At 36.0% G+C, this 24,957-nt stretch overlaps 1 protein-coding gene across 6 annotated transcripts in view; it reads right to left on the bottom strand.

Annotated features, from left to right (window-relative positions):
• SPATA17 (spermatogenesis associated 17) overlaps positions 1 to 24,957 on the bottom strand; it is a 189,737-nt gene that overhangs the window by 86,071 nt on the left and 78,709 nt on the right. The gene's annotated exons all lie outside the window — the stretch shown is intronic.

Here is a 24,957-nt window from a genome sequence, read left to right as displayed (position 1 = left end):
ACATAGCTTCTATCTGGCACATATGGCGTATTTTATACAAAAGTATTTAACATAAGAGAAGGACATTAAGTCATTGTTTCTATCTTCTGAGTACTATGTATACATAGATTTAATCATACCATTCACTTACACAACTCAAATATGCAATGGTTGAACCAGTTTCAGGCACAAAGTATGCACTCAATAAATACATGTTTTAATGATTATGTATTATACAACCTATTTAATGGCAGCTATTTTAAGTTCTTCACTTTAAAATAATAAACTGGTTTTTCTATTAGGTGTTATACTATACCCTTAATGTCAATGTAATGTCATATACCCTTAATGTTCTTTCATTGACTTGGTCACACACTGTATCAAACTAGTCCACTTACTTATCAGCACAGCGCCTGCTATGCAATAGAGGTTCAAGGGAAGTGTGCGCAACAAATGTTAAATTCAAGTATAGCAGATGTTCATTCTCTGAAAATTCAGTGGCGTTTGAGTTTACAAACTGCATAGAAGTTTGACACTTTTTTCGTATATACAAATGCATAACCATAAGGACAAGTTACATTTTAAAGGATAGTATGACTTGTTTGGTTTCTGTGTAGATACTCTAGTAAAGAATGTATCCATTAAACCCATATAGTTTTTCCTATAATGTGCTTTTCTCTCATGTCACCATTATGTGCATACACTTTTCTGGTCACTATATTTACCTGACGGGATCAGCAGCTCCAAAGTAGTATCATTACCTTAGATTGCTGTCTTTGAAAAAACATCTTAAGAAAATTTTATATATATTTTTAAATTTTTAATATTTTATTTCTTTGAGAGAGAGAGAGACAGACAGAGACAGAGTATGAGAGGGGGAGAGGCAGAGAAAGAGAGGGGGACACAGCATCTGAAGCAGGCTCCGGTGTGGGGCATGATGCTAGTGAACTTCAAGATCATGACCTGAGCCGAAGTTGGATGCTGAACCGACTGAGCCACCCAGGCGCTCCCCAAATTTTGTATTTCCAGGCTAATACTTCAGTTCAGTGTTAACCTTTGTCCAAAACCAGTTGAGGCTACAGTCAGTGTCCTATCCCTAATGCCTCATTAATAACTTGGGACAATTCCCTCACAGTTCCTACCCACCTACCACATTGTTTCATAATTACCTTTGTCTGTATAGGTCTTCCCCAAACCAGCAGCTGGAGCACAGAGCTCAGTTAGGTATTTTTGTATCCCCACGGCCTAGTCGGGTACTTGGCACATAGTAGACATTCAAAAAACGAATGCTATCAAAATCGAATGTGGTTATCGAGAACAATGATGCACTATTCAGAAAGGCCCATGAAGCCTCTCTTTTACGCTTGTTTTCCAAAACCACATCAATATCTCAGTAAAATGTTTATCTTATCAACTTCTTACAAACAAATACAGATTATACTCTTCTTATCTTTCTTAACATATCAGTTTCCATGTGCTTTCAAACACGCTGTGAGCTAGAACTAAATTATCATAGACCCATTGAGTCACCTCCAACTCAACTTTTCCTGTTATAGTTGAATTTTATTAGGTAACATGAAACCAATGCAAATATATTTAAATATCTTCAAAATATTTTTGAACTGGGTCTTCTTTGGGATTTTTCCCCTATATAATTTACATGAAAAAAAGGTATCGAAAATATTATGGGTAATCGTATAAACCATAGTTAATGTCATACTAACATTCTCTCATTATAATACTAAATATCAAATAAGGCAGACTCATAAACAGTTTAAATGATGTTAATTAAAGACAATATGTGCACATATACTTAAAATAGTTTTTAGCGTAATTTTTAAGCGGGTGATAATTTTTAAGGTGATTTTCAGGGTGATTTTCTATGATGAGAATGTACCAATTACAGTGAGAAAAACACAATATTATATTAAAAGAATATTCTGACATAAAATATAACTAAATCTCTATAGCCTATGAGAAAGAAGAATGCCACTCTATTTCGTGATGATCTAGCTAATTTAAGCCTGTTAGTTTATCATTTTCACAACCTTGCAGATTAAAATTGTGAAATAGGTACAATTTAACCAGGCTATCATTTATCAGTTAAAAATATCTATCTACTTGAATAACTGCTATTAACTTTACCCCATTAGAAATCTTTTTTGGTCTCCTTCCACATTTGCATGCACATGTATACATAGGCTAGATGGGAAATGCAAATAGATCAGTAGACATGATAACTTTCCTAAATTATATTTTGCAACCTATATGGAGACCTCCTCATGTGTATTCTCTTTGCAATTTAAATCAAATATCGGTAGAAAATATATTTTAATTGAATTTAAAATGTATCATTGAAAATCTTCAAGGTGTCGGTTAGTTTAGAAATTAATTTAATACATTTGCTAACTTACGTCAATGAAAACAGTCCAGCCCTCCCTCGGTCCCTACAGCAAGCAAATACTCTATTTATTTATACTGATACAGTATTCATTTAACTATTACTTCTTTAAGTAAATAAAACAACCCTAACTTACTATTGTCTCAATTGGACACGCCATAATTTTGCAAGCCACTTGTGAACAATGGTTTGTTGTGGATTTTTAAAGAAATATTACTATGAGTCACAAAAGACAAGGTTAATCCTAAGGGACCGTGACATATTTTTCAGTTTTCACATTTTTCGCAACTTAGAAGGGCTACTGCCAAGCTAGCTTTTGGGACTTCATTTTCAGCAATAATTTTCTAGAGTGACCAACACTATGGGGAAATCTGTGCTAACTGTTTAAAAAAAAAAAAGCCTACAACTGAGTTATTTGCAGCACTGTCATGCTAACATTCAACTCAATAAGACCCAAGAAATCTCAGGAGAGGACTCTGCTAATAGCTTCTTACTGACCTCCTTGCATCAGGCTGGGCTGCTGACTGGTGGCCCAGTGGTGAATACGGCAAATGAGGTGTGAAAGCACTGATTTTTTTTAAAGGCTATGATTCTGACTCGTCAAAAGGAAAAAAAAAAGGCAATGAGTTATATAATAGATATATATTTTTCTTGAATTCCCCCCTTCAGACCCTCCATCATGGGAACTTGAGCATGACCTGGAATATTAATTATGTCAGGTTGAGCAACGAGCAAATGTACCATTTGTTACCCAGTCACCCTTAGCATTACATTAATATTTTGAACCATTCCATATTTCTAACAACCTATCAGTTTCTCTTTTCTTCCCGGTTTTTATTCTTTATTAAGTATTGTGTGGGAAAGTACTTTAAAAAATGCAGTTGGTTTAAAAACAAATGGATGGCAGATGTGGAGCATCTACTGTTTTATTTCATGGAGAATGTTTTTACGGTCATTTCCCACTCATCCACAGGCCTTCATTTTGCCTGGGGGAAGCTCTATTCTAATTTTTGCTTCTTCTCTCTGTTATTGAGGTTTACTTTTTTAAAACACGTTTCTGTAAAATACAAAGAATTTGAAACATGACTGTGTACCCTTACAGCTTCCAAAGCAGAATGACCAGCGTTTCCATTTCGGATTCTGCCATCTGAGAAATAATAATTTCTCATAATTTCCAAGTAGCTGCTTACTCAGGAATGAACAGCTACTACGTACACAGGAGAGGTGGGAGGATTCAAGTTTTACTTCTGCGAGTGACAATTACACAGGGAAGGGAATTGCGGATTGCCACACAAAGGAACAAAATTAAAAGGTATTTTCTTGGACAAGGATTCAGAATTTGTGAGTACGGGGTGGGGGTGGGGGTGGGGGTGGGGTATGGAAGATACACGGTTCTAGAAAGGGGGGCTGACTAAAATATGTTCAGGTTCTAAGATTTAATAAAAATTATTTTACAAATTAGACTCTAAGCCAGCCCAGAAGAGTAGTAAAGATCTCTAATAAGCAGGAAAGTAAAAGTGGGCCTGAGAACTGTGAATGAAGTATTTGCGAGGCTAAGGACTGCTGAATCAACACTGACCAGTGCACTTCATCATCATTATGGAGACATACTCGTGCCAGGAGATTTATAAAAATCCCACTCAGCAAATAATTGCCCTGCTGTTAGGAGATAGTCAGAGTGTTAACACACTGTCACAGTCCAGTGTTTAGTAAGATATTCTACATTCAATTACTCTTGCTGAGAACTAAAAGGAAACATGGTCGCTTCTCAGCTACTACAGTTATGCTTCCACATGCATTTCAGACAATAGTCATGTTACCCGTCAGACACCGTAGCCCAGAAGGAATAAGAATTTCATGGAAACATTTGGTATTCGCCAAGAAGAGATTTGGTAGAAAACTTGTCTATATAAAGCAATATGAAAAAAAATGACTAACGACACATGCTTTTCTGTTACTTCAGTTAAGGAGAATTTTTAAGTTTTGAGTCAAAGTACAGAGTGGGGTCATGTGAAATGGAGACCCCAGATGTAGCTGGCTTCATTAGTTTAACAAATGATATTTATAAGTCATGTGGATTCTGTAATTGTTATTATCATATATTAAAATGCTTTCATTAAATATTGAATAAGACAAAGAAATTTAAATAAAATCCCGCCCTCTATATACTAATTCAATTCAATAAATATTTAGCAGCTACTAACTTAGAAACACTTTACTAGATCTAAGGTGGGTACAGATGAACAAAAAGAGATCACTCCCATCAAGCCATTCTCAGTGGTGGGGGAGGGAGGGTTAGGAGAGTGATTTTGCGGCTGACGATGACATACCCAGCCTATAGTAAGTATCCTCTAATTACTGTTGTAGAAGAGGTACACACCGGAGATTATGGGAAAGGTATTTATCTTTTAGAAAATTCTGTGGAAAAAGTATCTGGCTTTGTTCTAAAGATAGGTAGAATTTTGGTAACGAAAAAAAGGGAAGTAAGGCATTCCAGGCTAAGCAAAGGGTAAAAATAAAGACAAACGTATTTGTGGGAAAACACAGAGCGGTTGTTCAGTGAACATCATATTGGCCAGTTTAAGCATGAAGCTATAGTCAGAGATGAGGTTGTAAAGATAAACCGGGGCCAAACTCTAGAAGGCTGCAAGTTACACTTACTTTTTACATAAATGGGAGTCTATTGATTTTCACATTCTCCTTTAGAAGGTAAACTCGGGAGGAAGTCTTAAGCACGCCCTACTAGTACATGAACTCTACAGAAACACACTTCATGGAAACACTGGTGAAAGCCACAATATTACAAAGAGACAGAGCTAGCATCAGATATGGCAGGGACATTGGAATTATCAGAACAGAAATTTAAAACAACTATGATTAATATGTTAAGGGGGCTAGTGGGTAAAGTAGTTAGCAGACACGAACAGGTAGGCAATGAAAACACAGACATGGAAATTCTAAGAAAGAATAAAAAAGAATGCCAGGGATCAAAAACACGGTAACAGAAATGAAGACTGCTTTTGGTGGATTTATTTGTAGACAGGACATGGCTGAGGAAGGAATCTCTGCACTTGAGGATATGTCAACAGAAACTTCCAAAATGGAAAGGCAAAGAAAAAAATGTCTGATACAAATATAACAAGAATATCCAAGAAAGGTAGGATAACAAAAGGTATAACATCACATAATGGGAACATCCAGAAGAAGGAAGAGAGAAAGGAGCAGAAGACATATATGAAATAACAGTGACTGAAGCTTTTCGCAAATTAATATCATACATCCAATCACAGATCCAAGAAGCTCAGAAAACACCAAGTGAAATAAATGGCAAACAAACACATAAACAGACATAAACCTGGGCACATCATACTTAAAATCTTATAAGAAGCAGAGGTGATAAGCACCTTACCTTCAGAGGAACAAATATAAGAATTACATTCAACTTCTCTTCAGAAACCCTGCAAGTGAGATGAGAGTAGGATAGAATACACCACCCAGAGTGAACCCTAATGTAAACGATGGACTTCGGGTATTAACGATGTGTGGGTGTAGACAGTATATGGCAACTTCCTGACCAAATGTGTTGTGAACCCCAAACTGCTCAAATTTTAAAAAGCCTATGAAAAATAGTTAAGCCTATGCTTAGCCTATAACACAACAATTCCATCCTTGGGAATCTGTACAAGACAGATGAAAAAAATATGCCCACACAAAGACCTGCGTGCAAATGTTTACAGCAGGATTATTCATTGATGCCAAAATTGAAATGAAACAATACAAATGTTCATCAACAGATTATTAACTGAATATAGTTATCTGGAGAATAGAACACTATCAACAATAAAGAGAAAGGAAATACTGATGTGTGCTATAGCATGGAAGAATCTCAAGAACATTATTCTAAATAAAAGGAGTTAGACACAATACCACATATTATATCATTTCATTCGTATAAAATGGTCCAGAAAAGCAAATGTAGATTAAGACATGGGTATAGACACAGGGTATATAGGAAATCTCTGTACCATTTGCTCCATTCTTCTGTGAACCTAAAATTGCTCTAAAACACTCTATTACAAAAAAAGCAAATGGTGCCATCAGCTCTGTGTCTTAAGCCAAAAACCTGAGAATCACCTTTGATGATGCATGGTCTTCCCCTGTCCCTTATATCCAACCCAGCAACAAGTTCCATTCAAGCTACCTCCAAATTCTATCTTGAATCCATAGGCATCTATTTAGGCCCACAGCCAACACCTTTATTCAAGCAACCTTATTTACCAAAGTGGTTCAAACTGAAATTTAGCTCTTCTCCATCTGTTCAGCTTTGAACCCCACTTACCTTCAGGGGAAGCCAAAGCAATAATTAAAACGATTTTTTAGCCCCTAAAAAACTATGTGTATTTTTAATGCACTTAAAAATCCTAACAAATTCTGAACAAAGTCCCTTTTTTCTGTTCCAACCTCTTTTAAGTCACGCTTTCTATCCCTCACTATCTACCATCCACAATGGTTTTCATTTCCTCACAACATGCCAGGCTACTCCATGACTCAAATTCACCAAATGTTTTTCCTATCTGCTTATTTGCCTGGCCAAACTATACTCATCCCTAAGAATTCATATTAAATCTCACTTGTTTGGAAAGACCTCTTGTCACCACCGCCCCCCCCCCCCCCGCCCATATACTTTGTCCTGTTATATTTTTTCTCCCTCTCAAAATCTTCTGTTCAGTTTCTTCCTGGAACTTACAACTTCTAATTATACACATATATGACTTTGTTTTTTGATGTTTATCTCCCCAATTATCTAGAATTTAAGCTCCATCAGGACAAGAACTATGTCCATTTTATCGGCCTCTGTGTACTTAAGTTTGTGGTTCTCAAAGCTGGCAACAGAGGACAGTCATTTGGGGAACCTGATAAATACTGATGTCCAAGGCCCAACCTAGCCAACTCAACCAGAATCTTTGAAGCAGTCTGGGCATTAGCTGAGTTTGATTCTGTGTTTTAAAGCTGATGTGCAGCCAGAATTGAGAACCCTGACTTATAGCCTATCTTAATATCTGGCTCAGAGCAGACCATCAATCCATATTTATCTGAATAAGGAATATAGACCAGCAGTCTGGGAAAATGTGAAGACCGTTTATTGAAAGGGAAGAAGAAAGAGCAGTGGAAATAGAAGAATGACACGGACAGGGAGCGTTCTACAGAAACAGAACCAGAGGACATTGATAATATGTTGATTAAGAAGAACGTAAGAGAATGTGGACTTACAGAAAAACTTGGGCTTAGATCCCAGGCAGAGAAGGCGGAAAGAGGGGACAGTCAGGCAGGGATATTACTACCTGTTTTGGAGTTATTAGAATTGAGCTTCCCCCAAATCCAGGTTGAAAGGTCCAGTGTAGAGCTGTAAGAGTAGGTCCGGAACTTGGGAAAAAGGTCATAGGCGGCAAATGGAGTTGTTTTCTGAATTGAAATAGCTGAATGTATGAAAATGAATGGGGTCACTGAGGGAGAGCATGTGGGGAATTCAGGGGGACAGTCTTAGGAGCACATGTAAGAGATGAGTAGGCGAGGAGAAGCCCATGAAGGACACTCAAAAGAGCACACAGCGAGGGAGGAGAGGCAGGACGCAAGGGAGAAGACGGTTCCGTGAAGGAGGTCAGCAGTGTCAGAGGCTCGGGAGAGGTGGAACAGCATGGGGACAAAGAATGCACCACTGGCATGGTAATTAGAAGGTGACAGGTGACCTCCACAGAAGCAAACTGTGTTCTTGTGGCACAAATCACATCGTAATTCATTGAATGTCAGGAAAGAAAAAGAAGTAGAGACTGATTTGAGTCTTCTAAAATATAGGAATATTATCATGACTCAGAAAATCTTGGGACTAAAAGAACATTTTTCCCCCAGTCAGGATTTCCCTTTATATTGCATTTTGAAAGAATTTCTGAGAGAAGATGCCACGTAAAAGACTTTCTGGGAAATCTTTCCCACTAAACAATCCTTTTGTCTTTTTCTCTGTAAATGTCAGGTCACTATTCTACTAATCCCTGTAAGGAGTGGATGAAAGTCGCTTATTTTCTTGCTTAGGAAAATTTTTTAGGCCTGCTCCTTTTCCTAACACATAGAAACTCCCTTCCCCACCTCCAAAAAAACCAACCAACCAACCAAACAAACAAAAAAAAAAAACAGCTTCATTTACTTCCTCCCCTCCTTGATCTGCTACCTTGGCACTCTCTCCAGATTTGGCTTTGATTCCTGCTTTTCCATGTGAGTCACAGCATTGACAGTTTATAAATAATTATAAAATACTGGAATTAGTATCGATACGGATATATAACCATACTGAGAATAGACTATTCTGGGGGGTTAGGATGGCTGGTATTTAAGACGTGTGAAGGAAGACAAGGAATGTGCCTGGTGTGTAAGATAAAGGAAGGCATTCCTAGAACACAAAGATTTGCAAAGGAATAGAAACTTTAAGTGACTTTGATATTAAAGAACTATAAATAGCCCTATATAATGTCAGAGTAAAAAGATACACAAAAATTACTGAAGAAGACTGAGAAGAAATGATGAAAGAGTAGAAGAAAAAGCTGATAGTAAGGTCATCAAGGCCAGCGCAACTTTCAATATCTCAGGTGTGATGAGCCGGGTGCAAAACTCCCAAAGGTCTGGTGGATTTAAAATTAGGAGATTCCTGGGTGACCTTACCAAAAATTATTCTGAATAGTGCAGTGCAAGTGGACACCGAATTCCGCAACGATTTGAAAAGCCCCTATTGCAATGTCTCAAACACCCAATTTCTACATGTTCTGCACTGGCTTATTATACATACCAGTAAAGTATGAATGACCTAAGAAAAACAGTAAAGGATGTTCCACCACCCACCCCAAACCTTCCATGGTATACCATTTCCACCCCCCTCAGAAACCTATTATTTTCTCTTGCCCAGTTCTTCGTGTTTTTTTTTTTTTAAATGCTTATTTATTTATTTTTGAGAGACAGAGAGAAGTGCAGTCAGACGCTTAATGGACTGAGCCACCCAAGTGCCCCCCCCCCCCGCCCTTGCTCAGTTCTACACACGATTTAATTTAAAAATGATTGCAGGGGCGTCTGAGTGGCTCAGTCAGTTGAGTGTCCGACTTCAGCTCAGGTCATGATCTCAAGGTTCGTGGGTTCGAGTCCCACATCCGGGCTCTGTGCTGACAGTTTAGAGCCTGGAGCCTGCTTTGGATTCTGTGTTTCTCTCTCTCTCTCTCTCCCTCCCTCACTCATGCACTGTCTCTCTCAAAAATAAACATTAAAAATGAAAAATAAATAAAAATAAAAATGATTTCATAGTTTGGGTTTAAAAGATGACTTTCAAGACAATTAGTTGCTAAAAGAAAAATACAGAAACCGTCAACAGGATTGAAAACTTTCTTTTGTTAAAGAAAATGTACTAATAGAAAGGAGCATTTGTCAAACTATATTCCCAGTGTTATCTGGGGCTCTGTAAGAAACTGATTTCCCAAGAGTCTTTGAAGAAAGATTTCTTAAGCAAACAGGAGGAAGCCATTTTAAGTTTTATCAAAAGTATAGGATTGACTGCCTCATGGGGAAATGCTATGTTGCCTTAATCTGGTTGGCTACAATCTTGTGACCAGATCTTAAAGACCACCTCATTTTCAGACTACTGTGCTCTCACACAGTCTTTTTCTGTAGACCTGTGGCTTCCTGTATGGAAATTATTAATTAGTGCCTATTAGGTACAGATTATACCTGCCACTTTGTGATAATTGAGCTGAGTGATTAGGATTTTTTCACTTTTCTGTGTTACCCTTAAATAAAAACTTTATCTTTTTTGGGTTATCTTTTGCTTTCCTGTTTTGTTCTGACCTCCTTGGTGGTAGGGAGCCCAGAAAATTACACAATGCTTCACAATTGTGCTATCTTTTATCTCAACTCAAACTGTAAGACCCTCTCGCGGTAACACAATTTGGCCACAAACACAATTAAAGGGAAAGTGATTTAATCAGAGGAAGTTGGCCAACACAATATTTTGATCAAAAAACCTGATCTGGTGTAAGATGAATAAAGTCTAGTCTCTGGCGTTGGGGTGTACTACTGGGTTGTTTCACAAGTTTTTATGTGGGCTTTTTGTCATTTCATTCCTCACTTCAAAAATATGAAGAATACCTCCCGTGTACTTTTTAACCCATTACTTCATTTTCAGTCTATTATATCATTACTGTGCTAATGAAAATAAAGAACAGGTGCAGCAACTTGAATTTCTCTACAATAAGAGATAATTGGATCAAACACCTATCTATCTATTTGGTTTTTGGTCAAAATGCTCATGCTCAAATAATTATCTGCCAAATTAATCCCAGCTCTCCTTTATATTCTCTTTTATACTCATCTTCAACTATCGTTATTTCTTTTCCTAACAACTCTGATCCCTTGACTGTAATCCTTTCAACCTTGCCCTGTGAAATCCCTCTCCCATCTATGCTAAACAACTTCTCTTTGCACCCAAAACTTTTCAATAAATATATTCTCTACCTTCTTTTTTTTTTCTTTTTTATTACAACTGGAACTTCCTTTGCAGGCCCACTGAACAAAGCATTTTAGAACTCCCCTGTATCATAGTGACCAGGGAGAGATTTGCATTTTCTTAGTTCACAATGTCACTTTCAAACCAGTACTCGTTGACCTTCTTGAAATATACATATGCAATCTTTTGTCCTTCCTTGCAGTTATCATTTGCCCATATTCATGATAGCCACTGGCCCTTAGTTCAGTCTTCCTTTCTACTATGTGATGGGGGATAAATTTAGGTATGTCATGCATAGGTGGGTGACCCATCCCAACAGCATAGATTCATGGTTCTTCGACTCCTTCAACTTCACTGACCTTCACCTTTACACACTAGTACTGAGATCAAGAGTGAGATGTCAAAACCATTTGTATTCTTACAGATATCTCCTCATCTCAAATCATAGGATCATAAGACAATGTGTAGTAGTGTTGAATAGGACATCTATTGTTTCAGAATTTCAGCTGATGCCTCAAAGGCAAAAATACTTAAGAGATGATATAAGTACTCACCCTTATTCCTTTCCTCATGGCTCTTTTCCCAACAAGACAAACACAGTGCCCAGCAGCTATCCAGATGTACCCATGAAGGCTTGCCTGTCTTCCTGTGAGGGAGCCCTGCATCTTAGACTCATGCCTCTCACCTCCTGATGCTTAAAGAAACTGATAAGCTAATTCACACAAAGAATAAAAAGGTAATAATACTGAATATATTGTCTAGTAGTTATCTTCAAATAAATAGAAATTTAAAGATATGATTTCAGCCATCATCCAGGAAAATAATGTTGAACTAGGACCTTTTTCAGTCCTTTTTAAACCATACCATAAAGAGAAAGTATGGTTTTGAAAACAGCCACATCTTAGTTTGAATTTCACTTTCACCCTGTCTAGTTATGGAACTTGGCTTATTTTGGGACATAAAAGGTTTTTTAAAGAGTTAGCTTCCCCTTTGCCTTTTCTTTGAATATAGGATTTGCCATTTTAAACACCACCTAGGGGGCACCTACGTGGCTCAGTGGGTTGAGAATCCGATGATCTCAGGTCATGATCTCACAGTTCATGGGATCAAGTCTCGCATTGGGCTCTGTGCTGACAGTGTGGAGCCTGCTTGGGACTCTCTCTTTCCCTCTCTCTGCCCCTCCCCTGCTCATGCTTGCTCTGCCTATCTGTCTCTCTCTCTCTCAAAATAAATAAGCATCTAAAAAAATTAAAAAACACATGAAATATTCTACCAAATATAGGCATCAGTTACTAAAAATCATTACATGTGTCAAGATGATTGTTTTATTTATAGTTTTTATTTAATTCAGAGAAGAAATAGTGAATAATTGAGACTGAAATAAAAGCTTCCTTTCTTGTTTTGAATGTGAAAAGTATTGTAAATCTGAATTAGGACTCTTATTAGAAATAGCATAGCATGACTCTGATATTAGAAATTGGGGACATTACAGTGACACAGTTGCTCTCCTTTATGAATTTGCCTACTTTAGAGGGAAGTAGATGTAACCATAATGCCAATGGTAAGTGTTATATTTAGACATGGAGATAAAAAGCAACAGCTGTGCCTTGGGAGGTCAGGGAAGGCCCTACAACAATTTTAGCATTCGGATAATTGTTGACAGAGCAGTTGATTTTTGTGTGGATATAGAATGAAATAAACCAGGTAAAATAAATTGAATCATTTTAATGATGTTAATTTAAGACTAATTCAGATGATCATAAATTAACTTATGCATGTAGAGCATAAGCATAAATAATAACTATGAGTACAACAAAATTATATTATCCTAATGATTCACAATTTATTTCAAAGATACTAAAATGAAATTATATGCATATGTATATATACATGTATTAATTTAAAAGTAGATGGAAAATAAAGCTGAATAAATTTAAGAGAAAAATATTTTTCAACTCATTAAAGGGACTAAAACTACAGGAATGCTTTACATTATATAAACACCTTGAAAATGTAACTTTTCTCTAAACTGAGAGAGGTCATATCCTTTCGGCAAGACTTTCCTTTCCGTATGACAACAGCAATTGAGACCTGCAGTTTATTTATCTTAGGCCCAAGAGATATTAACAGATTAAGATTTAAAAACAAATTCTTTCTCTTTTCTCCCTTCTTCACAACTTCCTTCCATTTTCTCACCTTTTATTTTACTGTCTGCTGCAATATTGTATAGATAACATAACTCCTTTTTGAGTGAAATACTTTCAACTGTCAAAAAATACATAGAAAAAACAATTGACAAGACTATTTAATAGAAAATATGCTACTTTATACTAACATGTTTAAAGTCACATTTGTCACAGCAAAATGAAACTAAATTTTAATATATATATATTTTTAAAGGTTTTTTTTTTTTAACGTTTTATTTATTTTTGAGACAGGGAGAGACAGAGCATGAACAGGGGAGGGGCAGAGAGAGGGAGAATCTGAAACAGGCTCCAGGCTCTGAGCTGTCAGCACAGAGCCTGACGCGGGGCTTGAACTCACAGACCGCGAGATCACAACCTGGGCCGAAGTCGGCCGCTTAACCGACTGAGCCACCCAGGCACCCCTAAATTTTAATATATATTTTTGAACAAACAATTGTACTTCCTCTTTGGTTATGTTTCTTTTGTGATTATAATAAATATATAAAATATGGTACAAACTTTCTATGTCTTTTAAAATATTTACCTACTAGGGGCGCCTGGGTGACTCAGTCGGTTAAGTGTCTGACTTCGGCTCAGGTCATGATCTCACAGTTTCTGAGTTCGAGCCCTGCATCGGGCTCTGTGCTGACAGCTCAGAGCCTGGAGCCTGCTCCGGATTCTGTGTCTCCTTCCCTCCCTGCCCCTCCCACACTTGTGCTCGCTTGCTCTCTCTCTCAAAAAAAGTTTTTTTAATTTAAATATATATATATATATATTTCCCTACTTTATACTGTATAAAATCTCAAGGTCATAGATGATTTCTTGTGTTGGACTATATCTTAATTTACACTCCAATGTTAAGAAATACTCATGTTTTTAATAGTGACATTAATGATCAAATAAGCTACATTAGTCAATGTTTGACAATTTTCACCACTGACTTAGTTAAGAGTTCATTTTAAGAAAACATTTGACAATATAAACTCTCTCCTTATGTCCCTAGTTTTAATACAAAGGAATGTTTTCTGCTGTAGGGTACAGGGCTGGGGAAGGAGATATAAAGAAGATTAAAGGAAGAAGGGAAGAAAGAAGATGGAATAATCCAAAGCCTGAGATTTTAAAATTTGGTTACTAGATATTCAGCTGAAATATTTCTAAAGTTTTCCAATCCAGAAGAGTGAATTCAATGTCAAGAGTGTAGGGAGAGCAGGGCTTATCTATACGAAGCTATTCTTTTGGACTTGCAGGAGAGCTAAGGTAAATCATGAGCTGACGAACAGTGACAAAATCTACCTCTTCATTATTTATCCATTATAATAGAATCTAACTTCCAATTGGTCTCATTCTAAAATATTTCTCAAGTTTCTTAGGAAACTTAAGAAAAATAGTCATACTAATAATAGGAGTAAATTCTCAAATCTACCAAACTATTATAACCTTATTAGATCTAGTTAAAGCCATGGTATACCTTCCTTGTATTTCTAAGTTTTAGATTTCATGGTATTATAAGTAATGATAGCAAAAGGAACCAGAAAAACTCAGTCTTTTTTAATCAGTGAAGAAGTTGAAAAAAGTGATTATAATTAACTTACCAACAACATTAATTTAATATGAAAGCAACAGAAATAAGCAACACCAGTTAACTGTCTGTGCAAAATGTTTGCATACAATTTAAAATATGGTGTGCTAGAGTATAAAAGGTAAGTAAAGGAACATTTTACATTAAAATAGGAAATGGGAAGTACTTTTGTTACAAATGTTTTCTAATTCTTTTCTGACTTTTGAAATTCCTATTAAAGATTTGAAATTTTATACAAACCTGTATTTGTGTATGTATATACACAGATGTCTATATAACACACATATATACATATGTGTGTATATATAGGTTATTTTTTAATACCTAGGATTGGGAGTAGAACTCTCTCTACTCCATAGCTAATACGTTAAAAATTTGCCCAGTCACTGGATGGAAATAAACAGACCCTGAGTTTGATGTCCAAAAAAACCATAATAAATAGAGAACTAAAGAAAATCAGGTGCCTCAAATTTATGGGCAGGATTAAAATAATAGTGTTCTTTGAAATGTCTGAATGCTAGATTAGAAATCTGATATGCAGATGATTATTTATACAAAATTAAATTCAATTCAAAGTTAAAACTTATTTGAGCAAGTTTAACACAGTACAAAAATATAGTCCAACTAGAGGTGAAGTAACAGTTAAGTTGATTCAGCTTAATTTCTGGGGCCCTCATTTTCACAGGCTCTTTCCAAGACACAAGGAGGGAGCCTGGCAATGTGCTCACCTGGTTATGTTTTGTTGTAAAGTCTGTGAAAGTAAAGTATAAGTTCATTCCACTGTTTCTTATACTCTGACTTACCCTCTATCACACCTGGGTTGGATGGCACAAGAGTGGCTATGGGCATGCTGGAGACTGAGCAAGAAAAAAACTAAGGTGGGTATATATTTAATTTAGGTTTTGCTGGATATATTTATTTTTTTCCTGTTACTTCCAAGTATATTAATTTTTTTTTTAGGAATCCCAATGTAAGAATAACTTTCAGGAATATTCCTGAACCCACTGGGCAGACTCACCTGCATCATGAAAAAAGGTACAGGACCAGAGACTGCACAGCAGTAGGAACACCCTAACGTGTCTGGCCTGACATGCACCCTGATGTTTACAGCCGCGGTAACAACAGCAGCCAAATTATGGAAAGAGCCCAAATCCCCACCAACTTATTAATGGATAAAGAAGTCATGACATATATATACAATGGAATATTACTCAGCCATCAAAAAGAATGAAATCCTCCCATTTGCAACAACATGGGTTGACCTACAGTGTATTAAGTTAGTCAAAGACAAATACCATATGATTTCACTCATATGTGGAATTTAAGAAACAAAACAGATGAACATAGAGGAAGGGGGGGAAAAAAGAAAGGAGGCAAACCATAAGACACTTAACTATATAGAAAAAACTGAGGGTTGATGGAGGAGGGGGGTGAGAGATGGGCTAAATGGGTGACAGACATTAAGGAGGGCCCTTGTTGGGAGGAGCACTGGGTGTTATACGTAAGCGATGAATTACTAAATTCTATTCCTGAAACAGTATTACACTATATGGTAGCTCACTAGAATTTAAATAAAAGCTTGAAAAAAACCCAGAAAAACAAAACAACAATAATAACAACAGAAGGGAAGGAAGGAAGAAAGGAAGGAAGGAAGGAGAGAAGGAAGGAAGGAGGAAAAAAGGAAGGAAAGAAGGAAGGAAGGAAGGAAGGAAGGAAGGAAGGAAGGAAGGAAGGAAGGAAGAGAGGAAGGAAGGAAGGAAGGAAGAGAGGAAGGAGAGGAAGGGGGAGGAAGGAAGGGAGAAACAGAGGGAGGGTCTGGAGCCGAAGTATGTGGTTAATGGAAGAGAAGTGGGTTTTTCTCAAATGGAGAATTTGATTCTCATCATTTCCTATACAAAACAGAAGACCTCTCCTTTCAAAAATATACTCAATAGAGGCACATGGGTGGCTCAGATGGTTAAGCATCCTACTCTTGATTTTAGCTCAGGTCATAATTTCACGGTTTGTGGGTTCGAGCCCCACATTGGGCTCTGTGCTGACAGTGTGGAGCCTGGCTGAGATTTTCTCTCTCTCTCTCTCTGCAATGCACCCCCCCCCCCGCCCAGCTTGCTCTCTCTCTCTCTCAAAAATAAATAAACATTAAAAAATATACACTCAATAATGCAGCATATGCAAATGGAAACACATTATTTACCTTCTTATAGTAATAAAAACTTTAGATCAGTGTTCCTACAAAAGGGAATGAGTAAATTTCCTTTACTCACTACAGAATACAACAAAGTTACTGTCAAATAAAGAAGCAATCAAAGAGTATGAAACCAAAATATGGTGAGCAAATATTAGAGAGCTATCAAGTGGCTAATACAACTACTGCAATATTTAGATTTTGAGTTTTGAGGTATTCCTAGATATTAAAATTTGAAATGTGCTTGAAATATTCGCTCATCATAAAAAATATCCATCCTCTTGTATTTTGTAACTTTGTACACTTCTTGTTTCAAGGTAGATCCCAACATCTTATAAGCTTCAGGCCCCACAGCACATGAATCTGCCCCTGGTCACATGCACAGGAGAGGTATACAGGGTCTTTTGCTAAAGAATATTTTTGAAAATAAGTTTTAGAATGTAGCATGCTGGAAAGAGGAAAATACATATAAGAAGAGTAGCAGAGGCACTTTTCTGAGTGGTCTCACTTTACATTAATTTTTATTTTTATTTTTGTCTCCATTTCTTAGATGCACAGTGGCTGAACGGTGGCAGGGAGAAGAGCAGGGGCACACACTTATTTGGGGACACACTTTTTTTTAACCACTTGCTTTGTCTCTTCAAAGAGTACTGACAATGGACAATAATCTTATCTCTTTCATACATTACAGGATAATAAAAACGATAATGTTAAAGAGGGAGGAAATAAAATGTAAAAGTTAATAGCTAATTCATTCGCCATGCTAGTTCAGTCCTTGGCCTTTTCTGAAGAGAGAACTGCCAATAGCAACAAATTATGTGATGGTTTTGTGATGTGGACGGTTCACTTGGGACCAAGAGCAAATGACCAAACTTGAGGACCTGCCTCTTAAACTATGGATCCAAAGACCGTTGGGTCAGATCTTTATTCACTACATAGCCTTCTTGAAAGAATAAATCTGCCAAGTGTCTAGAGGAAAAATGACTACCAAACAGTAGTCTTTTAGTCACCAGAATGATAATTGCTACTTTCATACAATATTGTGGGGATAAATATAATGCTTTGAGCTGTTCACAGAAAGGCGCCAGAGAAATCTATATTATGTTCTCGCTTGCTTCTTTCAATCTTTGATATGCAGGCCCTAGCTTTTCTCTTTGTCCGTGAACTCATTCAAATCAATTTTCTTCTGAGTACTAAAACATTTCAGAGAAAGGGTAAAAAGAGAGTTCAATGAATTGAGGGTAACTCAAGGAAAATGTACACTCAGAATGCTAGTGTTTTGAGGGATAAAGAGACAGCCATAAACCTAGGGTAGAGTTCCAAGTAGCGTTTACTTATGTGAATCACATGTAGACACAGACGTAGAACCACTACCGCAGATTTTCACTGTGGCTGTACTGTACTGAGGATGCCCCAACATCAGAGTTTAAATAAAATATTACATAACCTTGAGCAAGTTGCTTCATCTTCTAGACCTACTTCCTTTAATCTGTTGACAGAAAGAGCTAGAAAAGTAATCTATAAAGACTCCATGCTGCTCTAGTATATTGCAATGAAAGGTCCTGTCCTCTGTCAGTGTGAGTTCCTATTTTTATATTTTTCTCCATGGAAACATACAAACTACTGGGAAGTTTGCAAAAAAAAAAAAAATCAAAATCAGATCCTTCATGTAAGACTTATGAGTGTACTACTCCATACTTCCCTAATTCTCACTTTTACTGCCAGACCTTTTCAACTCCAATAGAAATGTGTCAAAACTAGGGATGAATAATTTAAGAATTAAGAATTCAATGGTGAGAATGCTGTGTGATGTAAGAAAGAAATAAGAGGTATCTAGAATGAAATAGTTAACTAGGGACACTAAATAGCAGTGATGCTAAACAAAATGGCAAAATTGTTAAGTTTCTTTTATATGTGCTAATTTTCTTTTCAGTGCCATAAATACATATTTTTCTCCCCAGATAGTCCATGGAGTCATCATACACCTTAGCATCTCTAGGTCTCTTCGTTACCAACCTTATGCCCATTTTGGTCTTCATATTCCAGGCACTGGACATACTTTTCTTCCCTCCTCTTATGATAACCTAGTCCCGGTTATTGTCACCAAGCTATACTAATAAGACACCTCAACAGCTGTCTCCTTCTTGGAAGTATTTTAATTTAATAAGGGAAAAGAAATGTATCTTTAATGATAAAATAATGGCAAAATCCAAGTGTTAGTGGAAAGTATGTGAGATGTTGATTTTTTGGGGGGAGTTGGGGCTGGTAATAGGGAAGCTTCTGAATTTCCAGAATATGACAAGCCACAAGAAATCACCTATCTCATAAAGAGATCCTTATGATGAATGTTTCTAGGGTATAAAGTCAGACTGTATCAGGATGCTCATCCTGAGAAGGAAAGGAAGATAAGGCTAAATAGGCAGGGTAGAGTCAGATTCTTCAGAGTTTTAAAGGCTTATGCTGAAAACTTTGGATTTTATCCTACAGGCAACAGTATCTTTGGAGGTTTTCAAACTGCAAAGAGACATGACATAAAAAAATACTATTTTAGCAGAATTTATCTGATGGTAGTAGATATACTGGGACAGAGAGGAAAAGAATGAACAAAAAGAAAATCATCTCAGAGATTATCACCATTGTCCAGGGTTCAGGAAACGGACATGATGGAATTTATTTAAAACATACCAGGAAGAATAAATGGAAAGAAGTTGGTGGTTGTACAAAATAAATGAAAAAGAGACAAAGATTTAAAAATTGGGGTGACTAGGAATAGTTTAGATCATCGATCAAAATAAAGACTGATTTGGACAAATAAAGAAAAAAAACGCATAAAGAAAAAAAAAAGCTAAAAAGAAGAACCAAGGAATCATGCGAACGCCCCAAATCAAGTTGCATCAAACCATGAAGATCGTAAATGTAAGACTCACTCTAGCGGGTACTATTAAAGCCACACATATCAAGGCGTGCATCCTTTTGTACGTACACCATGGAAATGCAGAGGTGAGGGATGGGATGGTGGAAGGGAAAAAGAGAAAGGGGAGGTCCAACTTAGAGGCGAGACAGGAACAAAATTAATATGTTGAAGTCAAAGCAGTAGTTTTCAGACAAAGATCGAAAGGTGTAAAAGTGTACTCCAGAGAGTCATTGCAGCAACGCAGTCAACACCACACTGGAGTTTCCCCACCACGGCTGTGGTATGCCACTGACTACGGAAAATGTCTTCTGGGAAGGCTCTCCAAAGATGCTTTCCGAATATACCATATACACAAAGACATCTCTCTCTCTCTCTCTCTCTCTCTCTCTCTCTCTCTCTCTCTCTCACACACACACACACACGCACACACTCACACACACACACGTGCATGTGCACAGGTACACGCTGGCAGGCTGCCATTCTTCTGTTACTTCATCACTTCCAATTAAAAGTGAGCAATCACTGGATTCCTGGGTGGCTCAGTCTGGTAAGCGTCCGACTCTTGATTTTGGCTCAGGTCATGATCTCATGGTTGAGAGCGAGCCCGTGGGCAGGGGCAGCGCGGGGTGCCGGGGGCGGGGAGTGCTGACACTGCAGAGCCTGCTTGGGATGCTCCCTCCCTCTCCACCTCTCTCTGCCCCTCCCCCTACTCGTGCTCTCTCTGACAAATAAAGATTTTTTTTTTATGTGAGCAATTACATATTAAGTATTTAATACATGCAGGGCACAGAAGTTCCCCATTTATGATGCTGGGGGGCTAGAGTTGAAAGTAATAAATAACTTCAAAGATGTACTATATTTCTTAGCATTTTTTCACCTTATAAGATTTGTCTTATAAACATGCTATCCATACCAGTACGTTATCCATATCAACAGGGTATCAATTAATTTTTGTTACATTAAGTTTTTAAAATTAAGCTATTTTTCTTTTGTGTACACATATGATTTGACAACATTTTGTAAAATAAGTTGCTGAAATCATTTCTTTCTCTCAAAAAATAACGTAATTAAAGAGAATGTTCTATTAATATTCGTTGGGGCATGGGGTCTTTTTAAAGAATCCTAAATAACTGAAAATCATTACCTCAGTGTCTATTTAAAAATTTTCACTGCCCATTAAAGAAAAAACATTGAAAACCTACTATATAAATGATGACATGAAAATTACTTCTGTAAAATGTGTGCAAATTCTATTTAATTAATAAACTTTCATTTTAGTTTTAACTTGAATATGTATAAACTATTAAAAGCCATTGTTATAAAATAAAACACATATAGTTATAATATACTTAATCACGAATATATTTTGTACCTATCCTTTTCCATTAGCATATTGAAATAAAAAACAGGGTTATATTTTTCACTGATCAGGAAACAATGTATATAACTTTATACAATATCCTATATTTTGAAACATTAACTGTTTATGATGTGGATCTTGAGTTTTCTATTTGTATCTGTAACTCTGCTGTTCTCCCGGGCAGGATCCATAAAAATTCTGGCAACATTTTAGAGGCAGTATCTTCTAATGAATCCAACAATAGGCCTTTGCATGTATCCACCAGTAGGTGGAGCAGACAACATAATTTATTACCCAAGAACAAGGACAGGGAATGAAAGTCAGTTTATTTGGAATAAAACAAATCTGCAAATGAGATTTTCTTCAAAGGAAATATGTCCTATATGTGTTAGATTCAGTTTGACTGGTTACTGAATCAAAATAAATAACTTTATTAAATAATCAATCTTTGCAGAAAGATAAATTAAATTTACAAATGGAAGCAATGTTTGCATTTTACTTATTCAAATCAACTGAAATTAGCTTTCTTTTTATAAAACTTTTACAGGGACAAAGATTTTTTTGATGTGTTCATTTAATAAGGGCGCTAAACCCAATCCTGTTTTACAGGTGATGGGGTGCATAACAAACAGTACTTTCTGGAAAATATAATTGACTAATCCTATTATGTCTGTAGCAACAAATTAACCTTATTACTACTAGTAAATGGTGATTGATTATTTATGCAAATAAGTTACCATGTTCAGCTTTCTGATTGAAATAAACATATACAAAAGGTGCTTTAATATGACTTGAACTTTTTAATTAATAAAACCCTGAGGGGTCTATTAATTCACTCATTGCAATATTAGTTATTTACTTGTGTAATTCCTATTAGTGCTAACATATTTGCTTGCATAAAGATGAGATACTTAATATCAGTTAAAATCAAGATAGATTTTAGAACTATTTTAACATATGCATTAGATTTACACTAACATTGACTTTGAAACTAGGTTATCAGTATGAACGTATCAGCATAATAGTCCCCCAAACTATTAATATATTAAATAACACATGACTTCATTTATTATCTACATATGAATTCACAAATACAATTTTGGCTTAGAAAATTCCTTACCTTTTCTAAAACATTCTTTGTCTGAATTAATGTTTTATTTCTACTCATCTAAGTGAAGCTACATCAGGCCTATGAAAATTTAATTCAAAAATTAGTATTCTACAAACTATCATTATATATCATTATAAATCACTCCTTAATTATTGAAATCACTAATAAAATAGTTCCAAAAAGACTACTAGCATTATTCCTTTTAAATACATCTGCAAAACTTTTCCTGTTCTGATATACTTTGTTTAAAAATTATTTACACTTGAATATTTATTCAGCAAATTTTCAAATAACTACGCAAGTTAAGAGTTAATACTAACACAAGCCTTTAAAAATACCCAATTCGTATTTGGTTTTTATTTTGGACTTAAATGTGAATTTAATACAATTTGAAATCAAAACTCTTAAAGTAAGCAATGCAATTAAGCTGTAAACATCTCAGCGATGTTTTAAAATTTGCAGCTTAATTTCTCCCCAATAGCCAAGTCATGCTGAGAAAATCAATAATAATACTTACATTGAAACATGTGTCTTTCATTCTCTAATCCTTCCTTAGTTTAGGGAAAATAAAGATTTTTGTTAAATGGAATCAGCAAAATGATAAATATAAATGGTTGTTAAATTCATTGTGAATACCTATATAAGCTGTAATTGAAAGGTGTTGATTTCTTTCTAGTAAAAAAGTTTGTATGGCATTGGACTGAAATCAGAGTGAATGCTCTTTGTGGTTAAGGATCATACAGTATACATTTATATGTCCTAGTCAGATAGATTATAGATACTCAAAAATATGTCATTTGAAATAATTGATGGACTTTAAAGTTAAGGTTTATATTCAATATATTTATTAATGTTAGTGTTGCATATCTTTATTTAGATTAAGATGTAAAATGCAGGAAGGGGATATTGGGGGAAGAACATTATAAATATTTCTAATAATTTTTATGAATAACTAAAGGAAAGCAAAGCAAAGAAATGACAACATGAATGCTTCTGACAGCTAGCAAAGACAGATGAAACTCAAAGTGTAGACACTTTGTTTATCCTCCATAGGTTAAATTCCAATAATATGATCATTACCATTTACAGAATGCTCTTTAAGGACCAGGTAGTAGTTTAAATATGTTACATTCAATCCTCATAATATTCTTTCAAAGTGCAGAGTGAAACAGACAATTCCAGGTAATCTCCTAATATCTTACCCTAAGTAGGAGAGTTTGGAGACTAATGTCAATACCCATACTCTTTCTACTGTACCACAGTGCCTGAAAAAAAAAAAATTCTATTGGATGCTAAGAGTTCTGGAGACAAGGGATCATTAAACGAAAGTTTATAGACATAGCTATTACCAGCACTCCGCAAGACATAAACAAGAAGAAAAATGAGCTAGAGCATTGACAGTTTGCATTTAACAACATAAATATACTTAAAACAAAATCGTAATATTAAAAATTCATTAAGGTCCAGGAGGCAAGTCACATGGTCAAGTTTCTGAAATAATTTGTGAAACCAGGTGCTTAATTTTAAAAGTGAAATGAAATCAAAATCGTTAAAGAAATAATGCATATAAAGTATCAACCATACTCTCTGGCACATGGTAAGTACTCCATGGATATTTGCTTTATTATTTTTGTTAGTAAAACAACTAAGTCTTTATGGACTTCGTAAAATATTCCACTATGTACTCGATATCTAAGTAACCCTAGATAAAAGAGAATTAACAAATGTTTCCATTAAATCTGATTTTACCATTTAAAAAATTATTTCTGCTATTACTCTACCCGTTGTAAGTATAAACAACACAATTAGACCTCAGATTAAGAAAGATTCAAAGCATAAAAGGGGTCCAGAGTTATCAAAATAAACAACTGTACCCGATAATTATTATCAGGTTTCAAGAATTAAAGTATATATTTATAACTCCCTTAGTTTCATCAAAGTTGAAATTACTAATAACTAAAGATAAAAAAAAAGAATTTGTGATTTGTGAGTCTACATTTTAAAAACATGTAGCCCACCAATCAGATAAAATTTTTCATTGTTACGGATTTATAATCAAAACTGAAAATACCTTGACTTTTTTTTTTTTTAATTATCTTTATTGCCTAAGTATTTAGAGTCTGAAGACCTCAGTTTGAGGTGTCTTTTTGTGTCTCTGAACCAGTCACATCATTGTCTCTGAGTTTCAGTTTTCTTATCTGTTAAATGAAGATAACTCAGCTATACAAATCCAAGTAAATATAAAGACAGTCATCATTACTGAAAAGTACTGCTAAATAGACCACCAGATAGAGGCTGGAAGTGCAGTTCTCTGTTCTGAATGTACATGACCAGTCCAGGACTTAATGTTGTTGTTGTTGTTGTTGTTGTTGTTGTTGTTGTTGTTTAAATATTTTATTTTTGAGAGAGAGAGACAGAAACAGAGCATGAGTGGGAGAGGGGCAGAGACAGAGAGGGAGACACAGAATTTGAAGCAGGTTCCAGGCTCTGAGCTGTCAGCACAGAGCCCCATGCGGGGCTCCAACAAGGGAACGGTGAGATCATGACCTGAGCCGAAGTCGGAAGCTCAACGCACTGAGCCACCCAGGCACCCCAGGACTTAATGTTTTTGAATTTGGATGCCTCAAAGCATGACATTCAGTCTCAGATTGTACCCTCTACCAGCCTCCACCATGGAGTTGACTTGCCCATGTCTGAGACATCTGA

The sequence above is a fragment of the Felis catus genome, chromosome F1 (assembly GCF_018350175.1).
Source record: "Felis catus isolate Fca126 chromosome F1, F.catus_Fca126_mat1.0, whole genome shotgun sequence".
In the NCBI taxonomy this organism is placed as follows: Eukaryota; Metazoa; Chordata; class Mammalia; order Carnivora; family Felidae; genus Felis; species Felis catus.
This window is presented reverse-complemented; position numbering and strand designations above follow the sequence as displayed.